General features: G+C 33.9%; 1 pseudogene; it reads left to right on the top strand.

Moving 5' to 3' along the window:
• Positions 1-514: 514 nt before the first annotated feature.
• On the top strand, positions 515-8,774 carry LOC111407427 (annotated as a pseudogene).
• Positions 8,775-11,642: the final 2,868 nt, after the last annotated feature.

Genomic DNA, 11,642 nt, shown 5'->3' with positions numbered 1-11,642 from the left:
CATGCATTACCTTCCTTTTTTAATTATTATTTATTTATTTATTTTAATTTTGTGGTGTTAAAAAATTTTCAATGACTAATTTCTTTGTTTTGCTCTAATTTAAAACAACCACTTGTATCGGAAGATATAGATGACGAATTAGATGAAGAAGATGATATTAAATTGGAGTCCGATAAAGAGTTAAATAAGATTTAAAAATTATGATTTAAATTATTATATTATTTATTTACTATTTTGTATTTAAATTTGAAACTTACATTTTTATTGAAAACTTTGAAAAAAATATATAACGTTCCTATAAATCTGTTTTAAATATTTAGTAAGTATTATTTTTAATTATTAAATATTTTTTGATTTATTAAAAATTAAAATAAAATTATATTTTTACGCTTTTTTCCCTCTATCCCTCGCCTAAATTCGCTTTGCCCATGCTTTGGCCTCCACTCATTACCACGAACTACGCCTTCTAAAACATTGATTAAAACTCGCTTACCTTATACAGAAGTGAATAGAGATGTAGCGGTGCGTGTCGCGTGGCATCCACATTCCGTCGAAGAAATCTACAGCCGGCGACTCCCTCCGCCGTCTCTTTTCATCTCAATCGGTAAGATTCCTTGTTTACAATTTTAACTTATAATAAGTTTATTTGTTTTTCAAAGTTGCTTTTATTTTGTACGTTGCAAATCTGGAGACAAGTCTTGGGTCGTTGATTTGAATCTGTTCTAATTTTGTGATTTGATTCTTTTGTGGATTTGGGGGGTTTTTTTTTTTTTAAACTGATGGGTTGCAGGCTTAGGTTGAGCTTGATGGGATTTTTAATATTATGTATTATCGTTTTGAAATAGTATATGTTCAATTTTTCTTTTTATTCATTTTTGGAACTAGTGGTTTGTTTTGAACAGAATGTGGGAGGGTCGTCATACACAGTGGTGGATCATACCTATGACGCTGTTGTGGTCGGCACAGGCGGTGCTGGTCTGAGAGCGGCGATAGGGTTGTCAGATCATGGATTCAACACAGCTTGCATTACTAAGCTCTTTCCTACTCAGTCTCATAGAGTTGTGGCTCAGGTACCGTAATTCTAGCTCTTGTTTCCTACTTCCATAAGCATGGACAATAATTTCTTCCTTCTTCCTCTTCCTTCTTCCTTCCTTCTGTATCTGTGTCTCACATGGCCAATTTTATCATATATATCTAGTGTTAAAAGAACTAAATGAGTATTGTTGTTTTGTTTGAGATATATGGAATTGGACTATAACTCCCTTTTTGTTTTTATTTTCCCATCTCCTTGGATGCTATCAGTAAGTGGGTATTCATTATGTTTATGACATTGATTTAAATGTTTTGAGGCTAGTAATATAATTTTGCTAGTGGCCAAAATGGAAAATTAGAGGAGGAAAGGTCGCATTAGTTGTAATATTATTTTTATGTATTCTGTTTGTTCTAGTTCATAAATAATTTAAAATGATTCTTATTACACCTTCTCTGGCATATTTTCACCTTTTCAAGTTTTTTTCATCCACAGATAAAACTCATTGTCATCTTGTTATTGAAACCAAGAAATCATTTCAAATTTTTGATCAATTTACCAGATGCAATTTTCAGATTTTGCCCTGGCTGTATGTTCAAATAACTCAATTTTAGCAAAGACGACCTGCCTCTTGCCATTCCCCATTGCTAGAAATCTACTTTTCTTTTTTCTTCTTCCCTTTTCCTTTTCCTCTTTTTTTATTATTTTTTATTATTTTTATTTTTTAGTCTCTGTTTTTAGGTGGCTTGAAACATACCAGACTGTTGTTTGTCTCTGTAGTTGTTATTCTATTATATATTTTGGGGGGTGTCAATTTTTGGTTATACTTTATGTCAATATCTGTTTGACTTCTTTATAAATACACGAAGTTCTGTGCTCCAATGTCCAATGCAAGTCCAAAATGTTTGTCCACTGTAAAATGTGCATCTAACCTCCATCTCTGTAAATCCTTTTGCAGGGTGGGATAAATGCTGCATTGGGAAATATGACAGAAGATGATTGGAGGTGGCACTTGTATGATACAGTCAAGGGAAGTGACTGGCTAGGTATTTGCTACTTATACAAGGCAAAGGCTTTCTTCTAGTTGTCAGAACACCGAAAGCAATTTTTATTTTTTCATTTTATTTTGTTAATATTAATTATAACCACTAAATGCTTGGTAGCTTGGGGTGTTGTGATCTGAGTAACGCCTGAATTGGAATTAGATTATGAAAATTTCAGTGTATGGATCCTGTTGGGTAATATAAGTATATTGAAGTGACTCAAGATCCCTATCCAATTGAAATTGAATTCCATGATACATATATTTTTCTATGTGTAATGAACATAATTAGAAATTTCATAGTTTACATGGTACAGTTTATGCATTGAAACTACTGTTTAAAATTCTTTCTCGATATAGAACTGGATGTTACCTACACTTTCATATGCAACATAATATTAAAATTTTGGTCAAGTATCTATGTTTTTATTGTCTTTTATGTGAATCTCTACAAATCTCAGAGATTTCTGAGCTGTTGACCACCTACACACCAGATATTTGTTTGCTTTGGGTCTATGGTTGAGAAAAATGTTTTTGAAATCCTTGGGGTCTTGTATCTTTCTTTTATTTACTCACCAGATTTTACCACCATTCCTCATATATCTAAGTAAAGGATCCAAGGTAAGTCAAAAAGGAGTTAAACTATCTTTAAGTAACTGGCATTATGTTTTCTGCAGGTGATCAGGATGCCATTCGGTACATGTGTAGGGAAGCTCCAAAAGCAGTTATAGAGCTTGAAAATCATGGGCTACGATTTTCTAGGACCAAAGATGGGAAGATTTATCAGCGTGCATTTGGTGGTCAAAGCCTAAACTTTGGAAAAAGGTGTTAAGGTATTTTTACATGGAAGAATAGTACAGGATTTCAACTGAACTTATTTGATTTGCATTGCCTCTATTTCTTTTAGGTGGACAAGCATATTGTTGTGCATGTGCTGCAGATCGAACTGGGCATGCTTTGTTGCATACTCTTTATGGCCAGGCTATGAAGCACAATACACAATTTTTTTGTGGAATACTTTGCCCTGGATTTACTTATGGGTAGTGATGGTAGGGTTACCCTAACTTCCTTCTTACATTGGGAATTTGTTTAATCATTTTTGCTTTGTAATATTTCTTTTTCTCCCTCTGGGATTATTCGAAATCTCTCAAAGTTTTGTGATAACATTGGGCTAAGAAATTCATTTTGTGAATTATGTAGTCAACAATAAAATGTTTATGGCCAGGAAAAATGTATCTGTAGACAAAGTAAAAGTGGGGAGAAAAACCAAAATATACTAGGGTTTAACTGGAATCTAAAAATTCAAAAACATCATCTTCAAATTCAGCAGACTGTTATTCTGTTATTTACATTTAAATGCGGTCCTTTAACTACCATAATGCAAAAATCTGAACGGAACATGGAACCGCTGGTTGAAAGGCGAGTGGATTAATATCTTTTTGAGTGTATGTACGTTAATATACTTGGCTTATTGAACCAGGAGGGAAAAAAAAAAAACAAAGGACATGCAGTACACATGCAAATGGATAAAACATGGACAGGTGTAAATCTGTCACTTTTTTCTTTTTGTGTGTTTTTTTTTTCGTTATCAGGTAGCTGTCGAGGTGTAATTGCCTTAAATATGGAAGATGGGACGTTACACAGGTTCCGTGCTGCCTCAACAATTCTGGCTACAGGGGTAACTATTAATTCTTGAAGCATATTTAGACTTGAACCTGTCATTTGCAATAAAATCCTTCTTTCGATTTTTATCGCCTGAAAAACTACTTCTGTTGCTGCTTCTGCCAGGGCTATGGTAGGGCATAGTTCTCTGCTACCTCTGCTCACACTTGCACCGGAGATGGCAATGCTATGCTTTCTCGAGCTGGACTGCCTCTCGAGGTGTGTTTATTGTTGAATTTTTATTTTGTATTTCTATTTTCAAATAAGGAGTATTGGGGATGGAGAATCTATTTTTAAAGCGAATTTTCATAAACAGGTGCTAATGTTAATGTCTCCAACCATTAATGTGATGACTTTCTTTTTGCAGGATCTGGAGTTTGTCCAGTTTCATCCAGCTGGTATATATGGTGTTGGCTGTCTCATTACTGAAGGTCTGTGTCTATCTATCTTGGTCTGATCTATATAAACTTACTGCTCTTACTTTATTTATTAACAGATTCTTTCGTTTCCAATGTTTGTTTCTCCATGTTCAGGGTCTGGGAGTGAAAATGGTATTCTTAGGAATAGTGAAGGTGAAAGATTCATGGAATGGTGTGCCTCAACAGCTAAGGATCTTGCATCAAGAGACGCTGTCTCAAGATCCATGACAATGGAGATCCGAGATCCGAGAAGGGCGTGGTGTAGGTATGGCTGCATTCACAATCTATGGTGTACCATAAAATTTGGTTTATCTGAATGTGTTAAATTTTGGTATCCAAAAAGTCACTCCCACGTCTAGGGTGAGTTGTTTTGGGAGAAGAGAGCAGAGGGCTTTCAAAATGTAGAAATCCTTCCTGGAGAACTTGGAGTATCGTATTCTCTTTATTTTCAATTGAAATAATCAATACATTCAAAGTTCTTTTGGAATTGGATAGACTTTTTGATACTTCATTCACCCTTTTTAACATGTTTTATGAAGGCTTTTATTCTTTCCTGTAATAACTAATTTTGATTTTTCAAGGAAAAGGAAATAAATTTACTTCCACATAATCTTCATCGCAGTACCTCCAGAACACGGTGATGGTTTCCCTAAGTTTCAAATCTCTACTAGTTATAATTTCAGAATTCAGTATCTTGTTTAATCATTCTTGTTGTAGTATGATTAATAAATCTTATGAATTCTTAAGTTAGCGTTTGCCTTGACTAAGTGATGAGGACATCTAATTTTGGGCTAGTTTAGCATCTTTGCTTTGGGCTACTTTTGGGCTAGTTTAGTATCTTTTATTTTTGGGCTTGTATTATGTATTGGGCTGGCCCATGCCCTTTTTCTTTCGTGTTGTATTTTATATATGTAGGCAACCTTTTGTAAGGGACGGACAGATTGATGATAGAATGAATTGACTGTTGCAGGAGTGTTCTCTTTTTCCACCGCCCCCTTTCTTCTCTTCTCTTCCCTTCCCCTTCTCTCCTTCTTCTTTTCCCTTAGTTGTTTCTTTACTGTGTGTATTCTGCTACTTCTGCTAATTTATTCAACTTTTACAAGTTCTGAATTTCTCAATTAATCCTACATAAGCTTAAATGTGTTCCTTTATATTGTGTAGAAGTGAACGATACATGATATTGGGTGGTGGTTTGTTCAGAATTAATGTTATATATGTATGGTTGGTAGCTTAGAGAAATGAATAAACATCGATTGGAGAATATGTGGCAGCTAGTGGAGATAATAGGATTGATTGTTACCACTTGTACATAATTTAACGGGTTATACTTGACTCCCGATAGGACCCTTGAAAGATCATATCTAGCTTCACTTAAATCACTTGCCTCCTGAGGTCCTCGAGGAGAGACTTCCTGGAATATCTGAAACTGCTACTATTTTTGTCGGTGTAGATGTTACCAAAGAGCCAATCCCTGTTTTACCTACTGTTTATTATAACACGGGTGGGATCCCCACAAATCACCATGGAGAGGTACAAATTCATGCTGAAATTTTTACTCTTGATCAAATAATATAGAACTCTTCTCCTTAAATAATGGTTACTATGCAGGTAGTTACTATCAAAGTTGATGATCCTGATGCAGTGACTCCTGGACTTATTTGCTGGGGAAGCTGCATGTGCATCTGTTCATGGCGCTAATCGACTTGGTGCAAATTCGCTTCTTGATATTGTTGTGTTTGGACGGGCTTGTGCAAACAGGGTTGATGAGATCCGTAGACCAGGTAAATAGAAGTTTGTTTATTTAAGGATTTGGTGCTTCATGGGCAATGTATGACAAGTTTGAGATGTCTTGCACTCATGCAGGACAGAGTCAAAAACCACATGAAAAGGTTGATGGAGAAAGGACTATTGCATGGTTGGAGAAGCCTAGGAATTCAAATGGTTCCCTTCCCACCTCAAATATCCGGTTGAACATGCAGCGGATTATGCAAAGCAATGCTGCTGTGTTTCACATGCAGGAAACATTAGAAGAAGGTGTGCAATAGAGACATCCATTTTTTAGTTTGTTGTATAAGAGATGAACTAGATACTAAGGTGGATGTACTTCAGTTTCTTGCTTAATTGGTCTCCATCTACACAGACAAGTTTGCAGTGACTCTGCTTTTGAAACAGGCTTACTATTTAGACTCCATTGATCACTATATTTAAATTCTCTACCTCGCTGATTCTTTATTTTTTTTATTTTAAAGGTTGTCAGTTGATTGATAAAGCATGGGAGAGCTTCCATGATGTCAAGTTGAAGGACAGAAGATTAATATGGTATGTATGTTTAGTAGGATTATTAGCATGGAAAGTCATATACTGAAGTCCATAATTTCTCATTACTTATTTTGCCCCAGTGTAGTAGATTCAATTAATGCATGTATAACCAACTCAGACTTAGAGTCGGAAAACCTTTTAATAGACTCTTTATGTTTACAGGAACTCAGACTTGATAGAGACTATTGAGTTGGAAAACAATTTAATCAATGCATGTATCACCATGCACTCTGCTGAAGCAAAGAAATAAAGTAGAGGAGCCCATTCGCATGAAGATTTTACGGCTCGTTCAAAACTCTTAAATGTTAAATTTATTTTTCATTTTTCTCCTTTAGCCTGGCACAACTGAATCAAATTTTGTTCTGTTTGCAGAAAAGAGATGATGAAAACTGGATGAAACACACTTTGGGGTAAGTTTTTTCCTGCAGTTTCTTGTTTGTACTAGCCAATCCACGTGTCCATCTCACACATACACATCTGATATAGGTTAACAGAATGCACTCATCTCTTAACTTGAATGCACACTGTAGTGTTTGCTTTTGAAGTGGACATACCCATTTTTCGAGCCTCGTAACTTGGATTTTCTGTATCATTCAATGTTGATACATTGGAATATTTTCCGCTGCATACTGATATAATACCCACATCCGAATTTCCAGGTCTAATTATCAAAATTGAAAATTTAGGGACTCATTTGAGGGTTAATCCACCTTATAGGACCTTGTAGCAAACTTAACATGAGTTTTAATTCTCAAATGTTTTGATTAAATTCTTGGTCAAACACTTATATAGAAATTTCTTGATTTATGCTTGATTGACAAAACATAAGGTAAAATTCTTGATTTATGCTTGATTGACCAAATATAAGGTAAAATTCTTGATTTATGCTTGATTGATCAAGCATAAGGTAACGTGTAGTGTGAATGCATAAATGTAGGAATGATAGAGATTCTTGCTCATTTCACAAATTTCAAGGAACAATTTCCACCATCATTAATTTTTCCTTAATGATGCATGCCTAATCTTGTCCTATATAAACCACTCATTCACATTTACATGTTATCACTCACTATTATATTTTTTTAGTCCAAATAATATATACATACACATTCATAAGCCGAGGTGGAAATTGTAGAGGAATTAAGTCTCTATTATTCTTTCTTTCAAACATCACTGTAAGTACACTGCTGCCTATGTTGAATTGTTATTATGTCATGAATTTCGAGAAAATTATTATGGATCCCATATGTTATGATTATGATTATGTTAAGGGGACCGGAGTTTAGTAGTGCTACACATAAGAATTCTTACCATTTATGCTCGGTATAATTCTTGTGTCTTCATTATGTTGATTATGATTATACTCTTTTAAGTTATACACAATAATAATTCATGGCGTACTTATTGAGATTTTATAAATCTCACTTTATGATAATTCCCCCTTTCAGGCAATTGATGGTTCGAGGCAGTCAATGTGGAGATGACAATAGGGCTAGAATTAATAAATAGTGTTGTGCTTAAAACATAACTTTGAATTTCAAATTTAGTTGTTATATTAGAATTATTTTCTTTCTTTCATGTTTTGAAACTAAATGATAAAAACTAAAATTTATTTACTTATTGAAGAAATAAATAAAACTTTTTCATGTTCTTTTATTTCTTATGAAAGAATTAAGTTTTATTTGGTAACACTCGAATAGTCAAGGATTCGGGCCGTCACAGCTGATGTTAACGACTATTTCACCTTGGTTTTGTAATCTTGAACACCCTGCATAAGTTGAAGTCATGTACTGATTGCTGTTATTATTGATGAGTTGCTTGTGTTGAAGGCCAGTTTGTTGATAAAGCTCCTATTGTTATCTGCAGCTATTGGGAGAATGAAAAAGTTAGGCTCCCCTACAGGCCAGTTCACATGAACACGCTGGATGATGAAATCGAGTCATTTCCCCCAAAGGCCTGAGTATATTGATCGTTTGCTCACCTGGGAAAGCTTGCTGGCTCAAGAAATTGATTTTCGAATACTGTTATGAGGTCAGAATAAGTTAATTTGAATAGCAAAATTTTGGTAATAATGGTTGCATTTATCAATGATGATCTGATGAAAACCTGAAGTGTGGATAGATCTCAAATCAAACCTTGGTCTCTTCTGTTGTCAAGCTTTCCATGATATTTTGTTTCTCGCTGATGGTGTCGCTCGTTATCTGTCTAACGGGCCTCGAAATTTCTGTTTTATGTCGCTGTAGGGAAAATGGAATGCATGTACATCTTGCAATAAATGAAACACACTTCGGTTGCTTGTTGAGAATAGGAGTATTAAGGGGAAGTTTGCAATCTTTTGCTAACTTGGATCAGATCTTGTAACAGGAGTTTAATTGGTCTTTTTATTCTTGGAAAAATATTCAATCCGCAGGAGGATTTGGAAATTTTAAGACTTCGGCAGCCATAAACTGTGAAAACATCAGAAAAATAATCTATTACTCTGGAATGAGAAACTCTTCTCTAATTTATTATGAAATATATTTTTTTGAAATATTTAATTGTTCATACAGACAAATTGCTCGGAACCGTACTTCTTGAATTATTAGCATGTCATTCTAATTGTCACGACTAGCAGGAAGTATTGAATACTGTCAACCGTACTTGAATTAGGGGTGTCAAAGGATCAAGTAGGGCTATGCTAGCCTTCCTCTTAGGTACACTACTATAGAAAAAAAGAAATTAAATTAATTCATTTAGAACAAATTAAATATTTAATTAATATATTAGTTTTGCCATATTAAAATATGAAGACATTAATTTGAAAGTTAGCAAAGCCCTTCATTCCAAAGAATTAAGATTTGTTGTTCAAAATTGAATGTCTAATTTGTTCTTTACTTAATAATTTATTGATACGACACTTTAACTTAACGCATTCAATTTTCTCTCATTGCCATTTGTGTTTAAAAAGTGATGTGTCGATAAATCATTGGGTGAACAATAAGTTGGATAGTCAATTTTAGACAATAGATTTCAACTTCACCCCAAATGCAGGGGTCGACAAACCTCCTCTCCCATTTGAATTTTTCACTTTTGAAATTTTTATTATTAAAAAAAAAAATCATTTGTTGCAATATTTTATGTTACATAATCCGTTTGAGCAACTCAAAATTTGTGAGAAAGTTAGCAACGTGAATTTGATAAATAGGTTAGGGTAAAGTTTAAATTTTGAAGATTATCTAGTGTGTATAAAATATTGAATGCAAAATTTATAGTATTAAATTTTCTTTTCATTTCTTTTACTTATTGACATCTATGTAAAAAAATTATTAAATTTAAATCATGATTATCAAGTCCATTTTTGAGATCATTTTTAACTTGTTATTATGGGTTCGTCGTTTATCAACTTTTAAATTTGAGAGATGTATTTCGAAGTATGTTGTTAATACTTCGAAAAACATAGTGTGTAAATAAGCCAAAAGAGTTAATGACAAAATAGAAATTAAAATGAAAAAAATTGTTAATTTATTGTCCTTCTATGATATCACCTTTTTTTTTCCATTTTTTTTTGTGGGGCCCCGTGGGGTGGGGTGGGGGGGTTAATACACACTTAAAAAATTTGTTGTCTAGTTGAGTTTATGTGAAAAGATAGGGACATTAAGTTTTATTGAAACATTGTATATGAATATCCGCACTGTTTTTTGCAAGAACTTGAAACAACAATCCTAAGACAGTTGTATTCAGAAGGGCCATGACGATGGAAATGAGATGATGCTATTCTTTAACAGTTCTTTGTTTTTATTTTTTTTTTTAAGTTCCTTCAAACAAATTGATATTTGCCTCCATAACCGACGAATACATTAATTTTATTTATATCTATACAAAAATACAAATAAAATAATGAAACTTTTTATAGAAAAATTAGTAGAGTATTTATTTTTAAATTCCAAAACAATAATTTATGTAGTTTTTAACTACTAACCTTGCCTTGTATTGCTCAACTTCACAACTTACGTTCTTCTTTTCTTTGAAAATCCATTTAGCTCCAATAGGTTTTTGACCATCTAAAAGTGAGGTTAATTCTCAAGTATCATTTTTCTTGATAGCTTCGATTTCTTCGTCCATGTCTTCTTTCGTTTCTTGCCATGAACGACATCATCAAAACCTACAATTGCATGATTGGCGAAAAAAAAAAAAGTGAAAAAGAAAAAGAAAAAGTTAATTCTTCAAGATATTGAGTTAACTCCTTGGTGTTATCTTAAATCTTATGAAGACTCCTATATCGTTGTGGCCCTTCACTTGAGGAGCTGAAGATGAATCTTGACCATATCTTGGTGTGGAGGAGATGATGGTGCTAGTTGAGGCGAACCACTCCGGCTTCTTCTTCAGTATCATCAAAATGAAAGAAATTATGCTGCTGATTTTGTCAATCTCAAATTCCTTCATCAAATACTAGTGATCATCTTCGCATTCTAGGTTGTAGAGTTTATAGCTTTTCGATCTTGAATCATAGCCTATGAAGATGTATTTCTCACTCTTGTCATCCAATTTGCTCCTCTTTCCTTTTGGAATGTGAAAATAAGCAATATTCCAAAAAACGCGTAGGTGCAACATACTTGGTTTGAATCCACTACAAGCTTCATGTGGTATACACTTTTTGTTGGGCAAAGTTAAGCAAATACACAGCCAGCACATTGTACGGCTTCAGCCCAAAATTCTTTTGGCAATTGCTTGGTCGTCAACAAAATTCTTTTTGTTGGGCATAGATTAAGCAAATACGTCTAGTCATTTCCATGATTGCCCTGTTTTTCTTCGTCGCTAAGCCATTTTGTTGAGGTGATGTAGGAACAGTTGAAGAATGAGATATGCCATTCTTCACAAGAATTTTTGAATTTGTTCCCAATATATTCACCACCATGATCCGAGTGTAAAGCTTTGTTCTTGTAGCCACTTCGATTTTCTAGCGTCACTTTGAAGTTCTTAAAAATCTCAAATGCATTGGACTTTTCTCTAAGAAAATAAACCCTAGTTTTGTGAGAGAAAAACATCAATAAATAGCATGAAATAATATTTTTTACAAAATGACATCAATGGTTTGATTGCGCCACAAAGATCCGTATTCACCAATTCAAGATACTTCGTTGTTCGGTAACTTGCTTCTTTTGGAAAAGTCTTCCGGATTGCTTCCCATATA

This window comes from Olea europaea, chromosome 13, assembly GCF_002742605.1.
Source record: "Olea europaea var. sylvestris chromosome 13, O_europaea_v1, whole genome shotgun sequence".
Taxonomy (NCBI): Eukaryota; Viridiplantae; Streptophyta; class Magnoliopsida; order Lamiales; family Oleaceae; genus Olea; species Olea europaea.
This window is presented reverse-complemented; position numbering and strand designations above follow the sequence as displayed.